Source organism: Bombina bombina, chromosome 3 (genome assembly GCF_027579735.1).
Source record: "Bombina bombina isolate aBomBom1 chromosome 3, aBomBom1.pri, whole genome shotgun sequence".
NCBI lineage: Eukaryota > Metazoa > Chordata > Amphibia > Anura > Bombinatoridae > Bombina > Bombina bombina.
Window position 1 is genome coordinate 90,225,793 of NC_069501.1, and position 20,889 is coordinate 90,246,681.

A 20,889-nucleotide genomic window follows, 5' to 3' on the forward strand; every position below is an offset into this window, starting at 1 on the left:
CTGCAGTTCCTTTTGAGGTGAATGTACTGCCCCTTAGCCACTGCATATGGGACAAAATCAGGATGGCAGGATTTAGCATGGAGCAGGGAATTCCCTGCTATCGGTTTTCTATACACATCTGTGCGCACTATGCCATTGATGCCATTGATGGCATAGTGCGCACAGATGTGTATAGAAAATGGATAGCAGGGAATTCCCTGCTCCATGCTAAATCATGGCATCCTGATTATGTCCCATATGCAGTGGCTAAGGGGCAGTACATTCGCCTCAAAAGGAACTGCAGTGATCATGTTCAATATCAGAAAAGGGCTGAGGAATTGGATACACGCCTTAGACAAAGGGGGTATCCAAATAGGGTCATCAATCGAGCTAATAAGGAACGGGCAGTTAACAACCGTAACCATTTTTTGAGTGAAAAATGGGAAGGCAACAAGACCAAAAATAAGTTTGGAGGGGTCACATTTGTAACAGGACACAGCAGTCAATACAAACAAATCTGTGGCATTGTTAAGAAGCATTTCAAACTTCTCAATGCCGATGACAAACTTGTTCCTTGTGTAGAAGAAGGCATTAGGTGCTCTTTTAGGCGAGGAATGACAATTGGAAATATGATCTCCCCATCAGATCTGCCCCCTTTACATACTACACACAGTTCATGGCTTACACATCTAGGAATGTATAAATGTGGTAGAGATAAATGCAAACCTTGTGAGTATGCGACACTGTCCAAAACATTCAAGTCCGAAATTACTCAGGAGTGTTTTGATATCAAACATTGTTTGAATTGTAACTCCTCCTACGTAATTTATCTTATCACCTGCGTTGTATGCAGACTCCAGTATTTTGGACAAACGACCAGAGATGTTGGGTCATGAATTAGAGAGCATTTCTCTACCATCTCACTGGGAAAATCTACCACCCCTTTGGTCCAACATTTTGCCCTCTGCCACAACAAAAGTATTGAGTCCTTTAGGCGGCAGGTGATTGACAAAACTATTCTTCCAAAGAGTGGAGGAGACAAAAATAAAATTCTAAGTAGAAACGAGATGTACTGGATTTTCAGGTTGGAGACAAGGGTTCCCTTGGACTTCAACTCTGAATACGACCTGATTAATCATTGGCAAGTTTAACAATATAACAATAATCAGTTTTAGTTGATGAAGTTACATCTATATTCCCTACACTTTACATTCTATATCAATTTATAATAACCTTTAGTGAATATGAGTGTTTGCTTGTATTACATCCACTATGACACAAAAGTTTACCACATTTAGGTTTTCATCAATTCATCTATTCAACTATACTATTTTCACCCATTATTTTTACTTTAGTTAATTTTCCAACATCTTACAGGTCTAACATATGCATTTGTACAGTGTTCTCCACACAGCCTAGTGGTGAGGTTTTCCACCTTTGGAGAAGGAGTACATGAGTTCTATACTGAGCATGATGTGGCTGTTCAGGAATGCCAATACAATTTTAGTTAAAGGTATGTCTATATTCTGACATATTTTCAATGTGAAACACTTTCATTGACTAATATCCACTCATCATTATTATGGTCATCTCACTTATTTTACATTAGTCCATTTTTCAGCATTTTACAGGTCTTTCAAATGCATTGTATATTGTTCTCCACATAGCTTAGTGGTAAAGTTCTTTACCTTAGGAGAAGGAGTACACGAGTTCAATCCCTACCATTATATGGCTGCTCAGGAATGCCACTACATTTTTGTTAAGAGTATGTTTATATCCTGACACATTTTCAATTCAGAAATATTATCTACTGACCAATATTTCTTTCTACTGAGGATATCCATTTTGCAGTATATCTATTTATGCCTGGTAGGATTTTAACCAACATATAACTTGATATCTATACACTTTAGGAGGACATATAATTTTGAATATTACAGCAGTTTTTCCTATATTCTTCTACTTCTGTGTAGTGAGATCTATATATATATTCATTGGTTTAATTTGATCTATTATACTTATATTAACTTTTAGTTAGTCATATTCAGTAGTATGACATATAGAGGGTTGTTTTTCCCTAGAGGGTGTGCCAAGCGTTAAACATTACCACTGAGTTCAATACAGCTGTTTCTATTTTGTTTTAACCAATGGCTGTGTAGATGGGGGAATTTAAGTTTGAATTACACCCTGATTTAGTTAGGCTATGAATACGGCTTCTGCTGAAACGTGTATGCTTATTTACACAGCTGTACCTTGAACCTTTGTGCTGTTATGTATTTTTTTGGTGGAGTTACCAAGAACTTTTAATACCCATAAGGGTGAATAAATGCTAAGTTTTATATAAATCATGGACATTGCTCAGTTTACTCTTTATGTCCAGCTACTGAGTATTTCCACCCTTGCTTGAGGAGTAGAGCCTTTAGCCCGAGAAGAGTCCTGATTTACCACCGGATACTGTGACCAGCCTCCCCAGAGTGCCGCACCTGATTGGTAGATCCCGTCTTGCCCACGACACGCCCACGACTTGGCGTTGCAGAGAGCGGTTTGGAGCGTACAGCTCAACCGACCGAGGTGAGAGTTTTTTCCCCGTGTGAAGCACTGACTGCAGTGAGAAGACGCTACTTTTGGCGATATCCTTAAACATCCTGGATCTGGTCTGTTCCGGTTTGGTCTCCAGCAGCAACGCAAGTATCAGAGACTGGAGTACTTACTTCAGCCGAGGTGGTGATCGGCAGTCAGCTGTCCCTACGCCCACGTCTTGGTGGTTCCCAGAGAGGATTCTTGGACAGCTACAGGGTAAGCTCTCATACTATTGCTATAACTATCAGTGACTTTTGCGGTGTGCTGTTCTAACGGACTTTGGCTGCAGGCTCCTCTCATATCACTAATACCTTGATGAGCCATTACATCGTTTTTGCTTGATTTATTTGGCTTTTACAGTTCCTTGTTTCCTAAAATTCTCTGTTTTGTTTGTAATAGAAAAGGGTAACAACTTACTAACAAGGATACCAGGGGCACTACCATTGGTGTAGCAGGTGCAGTCGCACCAGGGCCCAAGAGCTTAGGGGGCCCATAACAGCCAGTATATGCATAGTTGTGTGCAGACTTTTTACAATCCTAATGCAGGGGACCCTTTTATTAGTGCAGGTTGTAGGTCCATCTATCTATCTATCTATCTATCTATCTATCTATCTATCTATAACAGTGCAACTCTTGGCAGGGCCCTCTACCCATTTGATCCCTATAATTGTTTTGTTGTACTCCCCCTTTGTTTATAGCGCTGCGGAATCTGTTGGCGCTCTACAAATAACCGATAATAATAAATAATAATCTATCCATCTATCTATCCATCTATCCTCAAAATCATTATACAGAACTTTCTATTAAGTTACATTTCTATTTTTGCTTTCTACTGAGTTACCTTTGGGGGCCCCAGAAAAATCTTGCACCAGGGCCCTCTCTTGAGTAGATCTGCTACTGAAGGATACTCATTTATATAGACACTTTAAAGAAGTACATAACAACAGATTAAAAGACCTAACATTCTGGGGTATAGTAAAAGTAAAAGCAGACTGGAGGGGTGGGAACTATGAAAATAAACTCCTTATAAAAGAAGCAGAGCTTATTTATAGAATGAAGACCCTACACCCACTTGGACTTAACTCAGAACTAGATGTTACGCCTTTTATGTATGATTAATATTCAATCTCTTACATAATGTGGTGTGAATAATTAACACATGTATTTCTGAACAGATCTTCCAAGTAAATATGTGTTCTTTTTTCTACTATTAAAGCCACTGATAGGAATATATACCTGTATATCTAGGACCCCGATACATCAGCCTGGGAAAATATAATAATATAGGATTTCAAACTTTATATTACATATAGCTGTTTCCTTACAACACTGACAACCAATTTTAAGTGTGACCTCAATTTCAAACTTAATTTTGCTTATTTCTTGCTTATGTCCTATAATTGGTCATTGTTAGGTAACAAGAATTTTTAATGACACCTCAATTTCCACTGAGACAACTGTTCCTGGGAGGATCAACATTAATATACAATTTCCGGACTTATACATTCCACCATAAAAACTTGGAAACTAACAACGGACATATTCCACCTTAAGACACTTGGCAGTGATAGGATCTCAGATTACACACCCACGGTTAATTAACCTATCAGAAACAGACTAGTGCTTTAAGTAGATGGCTATCACAAGTGTTAACTCATTCTTGAAAAAGCCCCAAGCATGGGGTGAAACGCGTTGAATGAGTTAACTGTTTATCAATCTGTGAACTATTTGGCACCCTAGCCACTTTGTGGCTCTGTCTGAAAAACCGGACACATTGCCCCCTCCTTTTTTGCACACTTCAGTGCAGATACTGAGGAACGAGGATCACTACATTTATACAGAATATCAGTGTATCCTAATTGCTTATAAAAGACTGTATACTGTAGTGAAAAATACCCTATACAGCGAGACTATTTATCTATGCTGTACGGAACAACGGAACTTTAGTGACGTCAGGAACAGACGTCAGCAGCAAACCAATCCGGAAGTGGACACGAAGGATCAAGGATTAACACAGCAGCCCGCTTTTGGGTAAAAGAAATACAGAGAGGAGCGAGACTTACACACATTACAGCGGACTTCATCTACATGGTATGAGCTCCCCCACTCAAGTGGCTCGCTTAATCTGAGCCCCAACGCACCCTTATCTCTGATTATAACCACCGTCAGGGTTAACATAGCCCCATAAATGAGAGTGGATTCATTATTATGTCAAGGCTTAATTTAGCACTACCTCACTCTAGACATAGAGTTAGAGGGCTCTTCAGGTACTTTTTATCATTTTGGATCACAGTATCTATTTATGTTAGTGCCACTTTACGTGTCACATAATCAATTGCTATTAAGTAATTAGGTTATTTATTATTGTATTATTTGATTATTACATTTTTTAAACTATTTCTATTATATTTGATCACTGTTTTAGATATATTGCTGGACGTCCAGACTATTATTATATTATTATATCATTTTATTGTTGCTATTAATAAACACATATATTTCTTCCCACCAACGCTGCATCTTGTAATAGTGTATTACATAGATAGCTTTACCAGCCTCACCTTATATGCAGCTATTTATTGACATTGGTCTGATAAGTACTATTACCTAGCCAGACACTATTGTAATTTGCTTTGTACGAGCTAGTCCTTAGTGCCTCCTACCTCATAGTTGCTTATTTATTTTTATTGCCAATCTCATATAATTATATACTCATTATTTGTTACATAATTCTTTCTTGACAAATGTCCTCTTTATAGACTAACCCTAGCTCCCCAGCACCAGTATTTTTTCCTTTTCTACTTACACTAAAAACTAACATTACAAAAAATAACAAACACTAATATTACAAAAATAAAAAAACTACCATTACAAAAAAAAAACATTATCAAAAACAATAAAAATTATTCCTATTCTAATACCCTTTTAAAAATAAAAAAACACCTAATCTATAATAAACTACCAAGGCCTGTAGGGCCTTTTGGGGTCTCTTAAAAGGGCCTTTTGTAGGACATTGCCCTAAGTTAAACAGCTATTTTGCTACAAAACAAAATAAAAGACCCCCTAACAGTTACAAACCCCACCCCTCCAAACTACCAAGGGCCCTTAAAAGGACCTTTTTTAGGGCATTGCCCTAAAGTTAACAGCTGTTTTGCTACAAAAAAACCCAAACACCCCTTAACAGTATACAAACCCCCACCCCCCAAACCCACAAAATAAAAAGAAAATAAAACCTAATCTACCCATTGCTCTGAAAAGGGCATTTGTATGGGCATTGCCCTTAAAAGGGCATTTAGCTCTTTTGCTGCCCAAGTCTTAATCTAAAAATAAAAACCCACCCCAAAACAAAAAATACATTACACAAAATAACTAACATATTTTAAAAATAATAAAAAGTATTCCTATTCTAATACCCATTTTAAAAAAACACCCCAAAATAAAAACCTTATCTAGAATAAACTACCAATGGCCCGGATTCCTTCGATCAGAACTGTGTGAAACGGCACCGTGAGTTCCAAACCCACTTTCGTAACAGCTGCTCACTTCCCTTTGCCGGGGTATGTTACTAGAACCTGTCTATTCTGTAGAATCTGCACACTTAGCTCCAAAACCACTTACCTCACTGCAGCTCACTTGCCTTCCCCAGGCTTTGTTACTTGTACCTGTCTGAGCAGTGAAACAGCAGCCTCACTCAGTAACACTGTCCGGAATCACCGGTGTTGTTTCAAACCTAAATCCTGCAATACCACTTCAAGCCGCTCTCATTTAAAGTAATAGCTAATCTAATCTAAGTTGTGTAAAGTTAGTCATTTTGGGTCTGATTCCTAACACACCACTTCTTCAGAATCTGAGGTATTTACACCTATTCCCCAGATAGATTGTTGGAGTCAATTTAGCTCATCAAATATTCACTTGTAACCATTGTGTATCTCCCACAAACTAGGGATACATCGGCCAAAGTGATACAAACACAGTAACTCTTATTTTGCGAATTACATTAGATCTACAGTTGAGGTCCACTTGTTCTATTTCCTCACAATTACAAACACCAACTAACATTACAAACCCCACCACCCCAAACCCACAAAATAAAAAAAAATAAAAAAACTATCTAAAAAACCTAAGCTACCCATTGCCCTGAAAAGGGCATTTGGATGGGCATTGCCCTTAAAGGGGCATTTAGCTCTTTTACATGCCCAAACCCTAATCTAAAATTAAAACCCACCCAAAAAAAACTTAAAAAACATATCACTAACCCCTGAAGATCCACTTACAGTTTTTGAAGTCCCGCTTGAACGATCTTCATCCAGGCGGCCTCTTTAAACTTCATACCAGAAGCGAAGTCTTCATCCAAGCGGCGAGAAGTCTTCATCCAGGTGGCCTCTTCAATCTTCATCCCGACGTCGAAGTCCTCATCCAAGTGGATTCCTATTGGCTGAAAAATTTGAATCAGCCAATAGGAATTAGAGCTACTAAAATCATCATTCATCATCCAAAAGAATGCTGCTTACATTTTATTGGCTGATTTGAACAGCCAATAGGGTTTTAGCAGCTCTAATTCCTATTGGCTGATTAAAAATTTTCAGCCAATAGGAATGCAAGGGACGCCATCTTGGATCGCGTACCTTGCATTGAAGATTCAGTGTACGGCGGTGACCATATGAAGAGGATGCTCCCCGGTGGATGTCTTCAGGATAGACCCGCTCCACACCGCCGGGATCAAGATAGAAGATGCCGCCTGGATGAAGATTGAAGAGGCCGTCTGGATGAAGACTTCTCGCCGCTTGGATGAGGACTTCACCACCGGGATGAAGATTGAAGAGGCCACTGGGATGAAGTCTTCTCCCCGCCTGGATGAAGATCGTTCAAGCGGTACTTGAAAAACTGTAAGTGGATCTTCAAGGGTTAGTGATAGTTTTTTTTAAGGTTTTTTTAATTGGGTTTTTATTTTAGATTAGGGTTTGGGCATGTAAAAGAGCTAAATGCCCTTTTAAGGGCAATGCCCATCCAAATGCCCTTTTCAGGGCAATGGGTAGCTTAGGTTTTTTTTAGAGTTAGGTTTTTTATTTTGGGTGGTTGGTTGGGTGGTGGGTTTTACTGTTGGGGGGGTCTTTGTATTTTTTTTTACGGGTAAAAGGGCTGTTTAACTTAGGGCAATGCCCTACAAAAGGCCCTTTTAAGGGCTATTAGTAGTTTATTGTAGGCTAGGTTTTTTTTTTATTTTGGGTGGGCTTTTTTATTTTTAAAAGGGCATTTAGCTCTTTTGCTGCCCAAGCCCTAATCTAAAAATAAAAACCCACCCCAAAACGAAAAAATACATTACACAAAATAACAAACAAATTTTAAAAATAATAAAAATTATACCTATTCTAATGCCCATTTAAAAAAAAAAAACACCCCAAAATAAAAAACCTTATCTAGAATAAACTACCAATGGCCCTTAAAAGGGGCCTTTTGTAGGGCATTTCCCTAAAGAGATCAGCTCTGCTTATAAAAAGAAAATTACAAACACCAACTAACATTACAAACCCCCACCACCCCAAACCCACAAAATAAAAATAAAAAAATATCTAAAAAAAACCTAAGCTACCCATTGCCCTGAAAAGGGCATTTGGATGGGCATTGCCCTTAAAAGGGCATTTAGCTCTTTTACATGCCCAAACCCTAATCTTAAATTAAAACCCACCCAAAAAACCCTTAAAAAACATATCACTAACCCCTGAAGATCCACTTACAGTTTTTGAAGTCCCACTTGAACGATCTTCATTCAGGCAGCGAGAAGTCATTATCCAGACGGCCTCTTCAATCCTCATCCCAGCAGCGAAGTCCTCATCCAAGCGGCAAGAAGTCTTCATCCAGGTGGCCTCTTCAATCTTCATCCAGGCGGCGAAGTCCTCATCCAAGCGGATTCCTATTGGCTGAAAATTTTGAATTAGCCAATAGGAATTAGAGCTACTAAAATCATCATTCATCATCCAATAGAATGAGAGCTGCCTAAATCCTATTGGCTGATTTGAATAGCCAATAGGATTTTAGCAGCTCTAATTCCTATTGGCTGATTAAAAATTTTCAGCCAATAGGAATGCAAGGGACGCCATCTTGGATCGCGTACCTTGCATTGAAGATTCAGTGTACGGCGGCGATTGTATGAAGAGGATGCTCCGTGCTGGATGTCTTCAGGATAGACCCGCTCCGCGCCGCCGGGATCAAGATAGAAGATGCCGCCTGGATGAAAACTTCTCGCCGCCTGGATGAAGATCGTTCAAGCGGGACTTCAAAAACTGTAAGTGAATCTTCAAGGGTTAGCGATAGTTTTTTTTTCAGGGTTTTTTTGATGGGTTTTTATTTAAGATTAGGGTTTGGGCATGTAAAAGAGCTAAATGCCCTTTTAAGGGCAATGCCCATCCAAATGCCCTTTTCAGGGCAATGGGTAGCTTAGGTTTTTGCTATAATTAGGTTTTTTTATTTTGGGGGGTTGGTTGGGTGGTGGGTTTTACTGTTGGGGGGGTCTTTGTATTTTGTTTTTACAGGTAAAAGAGCTGTTTAACTTAGGGCAATGCCCTACAAAAGGTCCTTTTAAGGGCTATTAGTAGTTTATTGTAGGCTAGTTTTTTTTGTTTTGGGTGGGCTTTTTTATTTTGATAGGGCTATTAGATTAGGTGTAATTCTTTTTTATTTTTGATAATTTAGTTTGTTATTTTTCGTACTTTAGTGTTTGTTATTTTGTGTACTTTAGTCTTTTTTATTTTTTGTATTTAGATCATTTGTAATTTTTAGAGTAGTGTTAGGATTTTTTTAATGTGTAGTTTAGTTTAATTTAATTGGTAGTTCAATTTTAGTTTAACAGTTATATTAGTTTAATTGTTAGTTTAAACTTAGTTTTTTTTAATTTGACAGGTAAGGTTTAATTTAATTTAATTTAAGTTAGGGAAATTGTAATTTTAATATAAAGTTAGGGTTATGGTTAGGTTTATGGGTTACTAGTTTAAATTAGTTTATTGTGATGTGGGGGGATTTCAGTTTAGGGGTTAATAGTTTACTTTAGTATATTTTGTTGTGGGGGGCTTGCGGTTTAGGGGTTAATGGCTTTATTATAGTGGCGGCGGTGTAGGGCTTAATAACTTTAGTACAGTGTTGGCGATGTGGCGGATGGCAGATTAGGGGTTAATAATATTTAAATAGTGTTTGCGATGTGGGGTGCGGTGGTTTAGGGGTTAATAAGTTTATTATAGTGGTGACGATGTCGGGGAGCGGCAGATTAGGGGTTAATAAATTTAATATAGTATTTGCGATGCAGGAGGGGTTAATATGTAGTTTATGGGTGTTTAGAGTACTTTGTAGCAGTTTAGTTATGATTTTTATGTAACAGATTTGTTGCATAAAACTCATAACTACTGCTTTTAGATGGCGTTACGGATCTTGTAGTTTTAGGTTGTAACACCGTTTTTTTAGCCTCACCTCAAAACTCGTAATGGCAGCGCTATGGGAATCCCATTAAAAAAAGTCATTTTTAAGAGTGCGGTACTGACGTTGCGTTACAGGCTAGAAGTCTTGAGGTACACCTATATTGACAAGACTTGTAATGGCAGGGATAGGCACAAACAAAGGCTGTGGCGGACATTTTCAAAAGTACAGACCTTAGTGAAGGACACCAAGGTACATTTGAAATTAAAAACATTATTTTATAGCGCTGGGTGTTATTATACTGATGCAGATACTGATCCTATAACCAGCCCTTCTTTGGCTATACCCATGTGCCAGTGTCACTACTGTGTCATTATATAGTGCTGGGTGTTATTATACTGATGCATATACCACTGATTCTATAACCAGCCCTCCTCTGGCTATACCCATGAGCCAGTGTCACTACTGTGTAATTATATAGTGCTGGGTGTTATTATACTGATGCAGATAACACTGATTCTATAACCAGCCCTTGTCTGGCTATACCCATGTGCCAGTGTCACTACTGTGTCATTATATAGCGCTCAGTGTTATTATACTAATGCAGATACCACTGACTCTATAACCAGCCCTCCCCTGGCTATACCCATGTGCCAGTGTCACTACTGTGTCATTATATAGCGCTCGGTGTTATTATACTGATGCAGATACCACTGACCCTATAACCAGCCCTTATCTGGCTATATGCATGTGCCAGTGTCACTAATGTGTCTTTGTATAGAACTGGGTGTTATTATACTGATGCAGATACCACTGATTCTATAACCAACCCTCCTCTGGCTATACCCATGTGCCAGTGTCACTACTGTGTCATTATATAACGCTGGGTGTTATTATACTGATGCAGATACCACTGACCCTATAACCAGCCCTTGTCTGGCTATATGCATGTGCCAGTGTCACTACTGTGTCATTATATAGCGCTGGGTGTTATTATACTGATGCAGATACCACTGACCCTACAACCAGCCCTTGTCTGGCTATACGCATGTGCCAGTGTCACTACTGTGTCTTTGTATAGAGCTGGGTGTTATTATACTGATGCAGATACCACTGACCGTATAACCAGCCCTTGTCTGGCTATACCCATGTGCTAGTGTCACTACTGTGTCATTATATAGAGCTGGGTGTTATTATACAGATGCAGATACACATCCAGTATTTCACTCAGGCTTTATTTATTCCATAACTTATCACCCAATATCGATAGCAGTCTCTTGACAAGCCACTAACTATATTCACACTACATATTTTTTTTTATTCCTATTATTTAATCAGAAAGAAAAGATATACTAAGGTTGTGGCGGACACTGCCAGGGCTAGTAACGGACACCAGTGTCCGTGTACAGACACCTTGTCTATCCCTGGGCTGCAGTGCTGTTTTAACGCTGAAATTACCATATTTTCAGCGTTAAAAGACAAACGCACAGACTTGTAATCTACCGGATTGTAAGCTGCTCTTTTTTGCTCTCTCCCTCTATCTCACATTATGCTATGGCAGGGTAGTTGGGGTTTGCCAATATCCCTGTAACCTACTTACTTGAAATTAATGGCCCTGGATCTTCCTTTTATATAGAAACCAACTAGAATATATATATATATATATATATATATATATATATATATATATATTTATATTGTGTTCTAGGTGGTGTCTGGAATACATTGTTTCATGTTCATACTATTAAAGGGACATGAAACACAAAAATATAATTTATTCATTTGAAATACATGACCTTTAAAGTCGTCAATCCCCGGCCTAACCTTATAACATTTATTAAATAACTTAATTGCTATAAATAAGAGTTACACACAACTTTGATATAAAATTGGCCGCAGCCATTTTATTAATAACATAAGTTAAATATTGTGTAATAAATATTTCCAAACATTTAACAGAACATACCTGATGTTCATAAATAACATTCCAAATCAAACTGTCAATTCCCCACAGCGGTGCTAGTTCCCAAACCCACAAAACAAGATGGCCGTTATTCAAAAACTGGACTCAACTATATCCCCGTTGAGACCGTCCAAGGACACCTACACTTTAATTGGGAACCCCTTGCCCCTATAAAACCAGTTGCCCGCTCACCCCATGGAGAGGCAACTACTTAAAATCCTCCAAATCACTTGGCCATATTGCTTACCATATTTGTCTGGGAACTAGCACCCCCGCCTTGCTGCGACAAACACGAAACAAGGAAGGAAACAAAATTAGGGAGGGAGGGAGCACTTTCCACATAAGTTTGATAACTAATCTGATGACAGATTCTCCCGCTCTTTCCTTAAAAGCGTAACAGCGTGTGCTAAGCCCGCCCCTTTACAGACTCCCAACCAATCACACACTAGGCCTTATTCCTCCAATGGTCAAGTCCCCTTCCCGTTACTTCAAACTCCCAGGAGCTCCCTGACCTTTAAAGTCGTCAATCCCCGGCCTAACCTTATAACATTTATTAAATAACTTAATTGCTATAAATAAGAGTTACACACAACTTTGGTATAAAATTGGCCACAGCCATTTTATTAATAACATAAGTTAAATATTGTGTAATAAATATTTCCAAACATTTAACAGAACATACCTGATGTTCATAAATAACATTCCAAATCAAACTGTCAATTCCCCACAGCGGTGCTAGTTCCCAAACCCACAAAACAAAATGGCCGTTATTCAAAAACTGTACTCAACTATATCCCCGTTGATTCCGTCCATGGACACCTACACTTTAATAGGGAACCCCTTGCCCCTATAAAACCAGTTGCCCGCTCACCCCATGGAGAGGCAACTACTTAAAATCCTCCAAATCACTTGGCCATATTGTTACCATATTTGTCTGGGAACTAGCACCCCCGCCACCGACTGGACTGACCGAACAGCCCAGTCCCGCCAAACCCAAAATTTTGCCCAACGCTTCTTTTATATAAAAAAGAAATAGCTGCAGCCCAAATTGGTTAAAGTGTACACCATCTTTTAGATAGAATTCCTCAGCCCCTTCTACTTCAAAATCTGGGTGGAAAACAACACCCCCCCCAACCTTCTTACGAAAGAGCTAACTATTTTGTTAACTTTCTTGCAGCTCTTTTCCAACCTATCATAATCCCACGCTGATCTCCAAACCAGTCGAGGAGTAATCTGAGACCATACTATTTTTATTCCGGGATAAAGCTCTTTTATATTGCCCAAATCCCTTTTAATTCTTCTCACTAATTCTTTTTGGGGAATCATACCCAAATCATTTCCCCCCAAATGCAATATCAAAACATCCGGGTGATGGAAAACCTTGCTGTAATCTAGAAACACCGGAAACAGAAGTTCCCAGCACATACCCCTAATCCCAAACCATTTGACCTCCCATTGACCAACTGGACACCCGAGCTGAAGGCCGCCCATTTTCTTACTGGCCTCAGCATTGGCCCAGTATATAAAAGAATGCCCCATCACCCATACGATCCTCACACCTGAAATAAAAGAAATAAAGAGAGCATTCAGGATGATTTCAGCTCAAGCATTCCAAAACATTCACTCTATTAAAAAAAAAAATAATAATTTATTTTTTATTTTTTTATACCCTCAAATCAAGTCTAACATAAGATTTATAACGACTTGAACCCCATCTACCAATCTTTTTCACTATATCCTCTCTGAGACCTAGCATAGTAGCTTCAGTAACAGCTCCTATACGGAATGAGTGAGACCCGAACTCTAATGGATTAAAACCCAATAAAACAATTGAACCCTTCAAAATGGCTCTAAATTGATACTGTGACAAAAAGGAACCATCTAAGTGAACCAACAAAGGGCCATCTTGCAAAGGCCGTATGGACCCATAAAGCATCATTACCTGACAAGGACATATCTCTCCACCACTAGGGAAGAGCACTATATTCTTGCCTTTTCCATAGATATCCATTTTACTACTTCTCAGTAAGATTTCAAACCTGCTCTCGTTCCATATTACATCTTCTTTTTGTAAACCTCCAGAAACTTTCTTGCTAGGGCTTACCAATTCAGAAAGCCTAAAAGCCCCAAAAAAGGCCAATACAAAGGCCGTTCTAAACAATATTACTTTGAATGCTGATGCACAAACATCAGCCAATACTACCCAAAATTTTTCAAGTAAAGAAAATGTAATAGGCCTTCTCTTATCTCTAACCTTTGCCTTTTTCTTCAAACCTTTAAGGACTTGACGAACCCAAAAAACCTTTGTAATGTCAGGCAGGCCTAATAAACGGAATCTAAAAGCTAGGGCCGACAATCTTTTCTCCATAATAGATGGTGCAAACCCAAGGTTCCCCAATGCCACATCCATTCCAATAAGCAACCCGTGACATCATCAGACCCTTCTTTGATTTCAGACTGACATAACCACATTTCCCATTCCCTCCAAACTGATACATAGGACGCCCAAGTACCTGGAGCAAAGGATTTTTTTAATTAAATCAGCCAATCCTCCATCCCAAGCTTCCAAAGTTGGGCCGGAAACTTCGCTCCATCTACATCCGCCTGAGGAGCCAGCTCTCGAAAGCGGCACCACTGTGAACGAGATAAAGAATTTGCTATCAAATTAAGCTTACCAGGGATATGCTTTGCCCTGACAAAAACATTCATACTTAAACATTTCAAAACCAGTACCCTCAATAAACGCAAAACTGGCAATGATGATGCAGATAATGAATTAATAGCAGAAACCACGCCCATATTATCCGTGTGGAACAATATGGATTTATTCACCAAATCAACTTCCCACACAAACAAAGCCACCAGAATCGGAAATAATTCAAGGAAGACTAGGTTCCGAGTTAAACCCAACTCCACCCATTCTTGAGGCCACACCTCTGCACACCAATGACCCTGAAAATAAGCCCCGAAACCATCACCACCAGCTGCATCTGTTATCAAATGCAAATCAACATTAGAGATCCTAGCTTATATAAATATTGCAACTCCATTAAAAATTTTAAGGAACTCCAACCAAACTTTCAAATCATCCTTGTGTCCTTTTTTAATCCTTACAAAATGATGAGGCTTACTAACACCAGACGTAGCCAATGACATTCTTCTGGAAAAACACTACCAATGGGAATGATTCTGCAAGCAAAATTCAATTTTCCCAGCAGAGATTGCATTTCCCTCAGAGTCACCTTACGGACCCCCAAAAAATATTGAATCGTTTCTGACAAGTCCACAATCTTTTCCAAAGGCAAAATACATTCCATTTTTTTGGAATCAATTGTAATACCCAAGAATTTAAGGGCCGTAACTGGACCCTCAGATTTTTCAATTCCAATAGGAACCCCAAATTCAGATGCCATCGAATAAAAACAATCCCTTAACTTCAAACAAACATCCGAATCAGGAGGACCAACAAAAAGAAAATCATCCAAATAATGAACTACAGAAGAGAATCCTGACTTAAATTTAACAACCCATTCTAAAAAGGAACTAAAACACTCAAACAAAGAACAAGAAATAGAACAACCCATTGGGAGGCAAAGGTCAATGTAGAAAAAAACATCAAAACAACAACCCAATAGATAATGGGAAGAAGGATGAACCGGAAGTAACTGAAAGGCTGCCTCAATATCCACTTTAGCCATTAAAGCAAATTGACCAGCCTCTCTAACCAAATTAACTGCCATATCAAATGATGTATAAGACACAGACGATAATTCATCTGGAATATCATCATTCACAGACCCACCCTTTGGAAAAGATAAGTGGTGAATAAGACGAAATTTACCAGGTTCCTTCTTAGGAACCACTCCCAAAGGTGAAATACGCAAATGAGGGATAGGAGAAACTTTAAAAGGACCTGCCATTCGACCCAAAGAAACCTCCTTCTCAAGCTTACTCCTAACAACCTCTGGCCATTCCCTAGCAGACTTAAGGTTACCCCTGTAATGAACAACACCCCCTGAAGATGGGATTCTAAAACCAAACTCGAAACCATGCAGCAATAACAAGGCTTTTTCACCAAAGCCCTTCTGTTTAGCGTAGAGTACGAGCCACAGCTCCATCCCACTTAGCCTCACCGGAGTTAATCCCTTTTTCAGGTAGCTCTTGGGTTCCTCCCAATTTATTCTTTTTGAAACACTTGATGGAAGGGTGGGATCCCCCACACCCTGAGCATTCGTGTCTGAATTTACAAGACGATCCCCATTTACAAAATTTTTCATTGAAAGCAAAACAGAAACCTTTTTTGACTGTTGCAGATGACCCACTTTGCAGTGACCCGCCGGCACCCCCGCAAAAAGGCTGCGAAGACCTTAGCGGGGTCATCACTTTTAGCCAAAGGCCCATATCACGGTCATCCCACTTCATCTCAGGCTTAACCGACAAACGTTGTCTAAATTGTTCATCATAAACCCACCAAGCCATACCCCTGTATGTTCTCTGAGCAGCGGCTATCTCATCTAAATAACAAAAAAGTGCCGCGCCTTGATCAGGGAACTTACCAGCAAATACACTGGCATAAATAACAAAAGCCTGAAACCAGTTAGTAAATGTTTTTGGTAATTTTCTATAATGTTTTTTCCTCTCTTCCTCCTTCTTGGACGCATCCTTTTTTTGAGTCTTCAGGTATCTCAAAAGACTGGTCAAGGGGGAGGAGTGAAAATAATTCAATAAACTCTCTTTTGCATATCTTCTCCCTTAACTCAGCCGTCAAGTGCAAGTGCATACCCAAAGGCCCAATAGAATACAAACAAGACCTGGTCAAAGCCATGTCAGCAATTTTAAGCTCAGGACCCCCAGACGCTTTATTATCAACATTAGCCACTTTTGACTGAGACAAACCAACGACTTGAGATTGGGGTACCGACCCTACATCTTTTGTTCCCTTACCAGCAATACCTAAAACCCCCTGAAGGTGCCCAAATTCCAATGCCCCTACTAGCCGTAGACATACCCAACCTACTAACCACTAAAACACCCTTACCCCTCTTAGCAGATGAAACCTCAAACCCTTCTCCCCTTAAATCCCCATACCTCTTGCGTTGTCTACCTCTACCTTGTATTCTCCCAATCCCAGACCTGTTTGGACGTTGAACAGAATTAACCGAGCTATGAAATGTATTGTTATGCCTCTATCCCATCATCCCCTGATGACCAAAATTAAAATTGTTGGCCGTACTCACCCCTGTTTCTTCTCCCCTTGCATTAAAACGTTCCGCCCCCGGAACCCCGTTCTCCATATCAAGCCTGATATTTTCCGTCCAGGATTCCTGAAGACCATAAGCTTCCCCACTTAGGCCGTCATTTCCCACCACTAACAAACCCGGAGAATTCTCAGGCCGTGACCCAATCTCATTCCCTTCTAAAAGAAAAACATTGTTAAAGACAGGAAAATTTTTAACCACATCAACATTCCTACCCCTCAAATTTCTTAACTCACCCCTTAAAACCAAATCACTCGATGCCCTGACTGACAGTCTAAACTGGCGAAGGGGGTTAACTACACTGGGAGAAGGAGGAATAAAATCCTCCTCAGAAGAATCTAAATATAAGGCTAATTCCCCGACGCCGTTATCAACCTCTGTATCATGCTGACTCTCACTGACTTCAACCCCTTTCGACCCTCTCATCTAACACTCGATAAGCCTGTTCCTCAACATTGCTACTAGGCCTTAAAATCTGGGCCGTTTTTTAAAAATCATGCAACTGCTCCTCAACCGCCTGAGACAGCTCAGTCTAACCTGACACCTTCAATTCCTCACCCCTCTTTTTCACTAAAACACTTTCTAACCTACCGCCACTCACTTGCTCCTTACCACCACTCGATAAACTAGGCCTCGGCGGGCCGTCACCTTTACTAACTTGCCTCTTCCCCTTAAATACCACTTTTTGGCCTAAATTGTCCGTCTTACCCTTAGGCAAAGAATCACCTTTCTTTACAGGCACTTCAACTTGCTCCGGTAAGGAACTAATGCTCCCAGACAGCATAGCAGTATCCGCGACCTCAGCTCCGGCCTGCCAACTTCCGGAACTAGAACTTGACTTCTTCCTCACGGCCGCCTTTAACCCCGGACTGGGGCTGGGTCTTCTCCGTCCGCCATTACTCCCCTCCGAATCTGGATCCAAACAAACTGGGGGCCTTGAACGCCTCACAGGTCTCGAAGCAGCATCCTCCATATCATCCTTCGTTTCGATAACAGGACCAAACAAGGGATGTAACTTATCCTCGAGCCAGGTAGGGCCCATTTTAGCAGCTTTCAACTTAAGTTGGTCGAAAATCGCATCAAACTGCGCCATCACAAGTAATCCAACGACAAGCACTTTCCACATAAGTTTGATAACTAATCTGATGACAGATTCTCCCGCTCTTTCCTTAAAAGCTAAGCCCGCCCCTTTACAGACTCCCAACCAATCACACACTAGGCCTCATTCCTCCAACGGTCAAGTCCCCTTCCCGTTACTTCGAACTCCCAGGGGCTCCCGGATATAATTTTAAACAACTTGCAAATTTACTTCTATTATCATATTTGCTTCATCCTCTGCAGGGCACTACTGGGAGCTAGCTGAACACTTCCAATGACAAGATGTATATATGCACAGCCACCATTTAGTAGCTAACTCTCAGTGGTGCATTGCTGCTGTTGAACCTACCTATGCATGCTTTTCAACAAAGGATACCAATAAAACAAATCAAATGAAATAATAGACGTAAATTGAAAAGTTGACTAAAGTTTCATGCCCTTTCTGAATCATGAAAGTTTAATTTGCCTGTACTGTCTTCAGGGCTAGATTACAACTGGAGCGCTAATTTATCTCACGCCAAGTGGCTGGTTATTGCTACCGCAAGCTCGCAGTAGCAATTAGCACACAAAAAATTAACCAGAGGTCAGGCTTCAAGTTAATTTTTTTAAATGTCCCCCAATTGCCCCTAAGTTTCAGTGTAGTGTTCTTTATTAAAAAATAAAAAATAGTAGCATCTTTATTTTTTAATAAAGTAACTGCACAAAGACGTTATAAGGGGCTAAAGATGGCGGGTGTGCGGTGTTAGAAAAAAAGGCACTGAAATTTGCCTTTACATTCCCTGTAAATATATATGTATATGATTGTATACATATATATTTATATTTATGTCTTAATATGTGTATATACACATATAAACACATAAATATATATGTATATAGTCATATACATATATATTTAAAATTGCTGCCCATCACTGTGCGTCTTACCACCTTCACTGCGCATTGGAGCCTACAGAAGCACTCTCTCGTGAGTGCGATGCTTCTGTGCAATGTGCACGCGAGGTCGCATTCACATTGCACCTAACTTGTAATACCAGTGTACATTTGCGTGCTCTGTTATTACAAAGAGGAGCGCAAATATCACTTTTGCAAAAGCAATATTTTGCCCTCCACTTGTAATCTGGCCCTCAGAAAGCTATAACCCTCTTAGTATTATGCACTATAAACACACAAATGAAATGAAAAAGAGATTTTACTTAGCAAGGTCGTTCAAACTGATATCCGCAGTCCCCTTGTCCTGGATTGTGTAGCTTTCAATTTGTATCCATTAGAAGCACAATTTTCTCCTTACAGAGAGTTAAACAATAATTGTTTTGGTTGAATCACTTCTGTACAACTAGATTAATAACGGGCATCAAACTTTTAGTGGAATGTCAGTAAAACTATGTTGGCACAATAATAGCTTTGCAATGAAATTCTATTATATTATATTTTTATTCGGTTGGCTGATCTTAAAAAAAAAAAATGCAAAAAAGCAGATGTTATGGCACTGAATCAGACTAATAATACTTGATGTATTTACTACTCTGCTTTTTGTTTCACAGCTAAAACAATTACATATTTAATGACTTAACATATGTTATGATACCAAGGTTATGATTAATTAAATGCAGGGGCAACATTAAATGTATTTAAAAAAATAAAATATAAAAGTGAGCATTCTGATTTGCATCTCCCTGCCCATAACTTCTCTGCAGAAAAAAAATGCATTGTTTGGTATTTTTGGCTAAAATCAAGCTCTTTGACATTTTTTTAGATACACCAATGCTTGTTTCAAGGGATATACAACGTTCAAAGAGAGCACTCTCACCTCAATTGCAAATGCCAGGGTGCCAACGGTTAAATATAAGGACAGAAGAAGGCACTCACTGGTCTTTTAGTGAATACATTTTAATGGATAAAGCGTGACGTTTCGGGGACACACTCCCCTTCCTCAGGAGAAAGGGGAGTGTCCCCCTGAAACGTCATGCTTTATCCATTAAAATGTATTCAGTAAAAGACCAGTGAGTGCCTTCTTCTGTCTATATATATATATATATATATATATATATATATATATTGAAGCAGAAAAGCTCCCAAGTGAGCGGGTGCACAAACACCAGGTGGTCACAAAGGGCAGGGCAGGGGTGGATATACTTATCACCGTCTGGGTAGGAAGGTAGGTAGTCTTTATGCATATAAATACATATACCGTTTAACGGTTATAGTACAAGCTGTTCTCTTAGCAACCCCCAAAAGGAAGGGAAAAATTATATCCGGACTTTCTGGGTACACGGAACTCACCTGCGAAATCCACCGCAGATATGCAGCACACGCGTCAGGTAAGTGGCTCCCTTTGAACTAGAAGGTTACTTCTCACTCTTCTAGTGGTGAATACAGATCCAAGATCCAAAATCTGCTGCACGTCTAAACACTATCTCCTCTATCAGCTCCGACTCTGTCTGCACTGATTCAGCTTCAGTTTCCAGACCTGCCCCCTCATTTACATGTGACCGCTGATCCACCAATGAATAAAATGGAAACAACAGGTATGCAAAAAATTCCCAAGTAAAGAATTGAAGGTGCTTGGCAACATATGGAAACGGCTCCAAAAGGCAGAAATTAGGA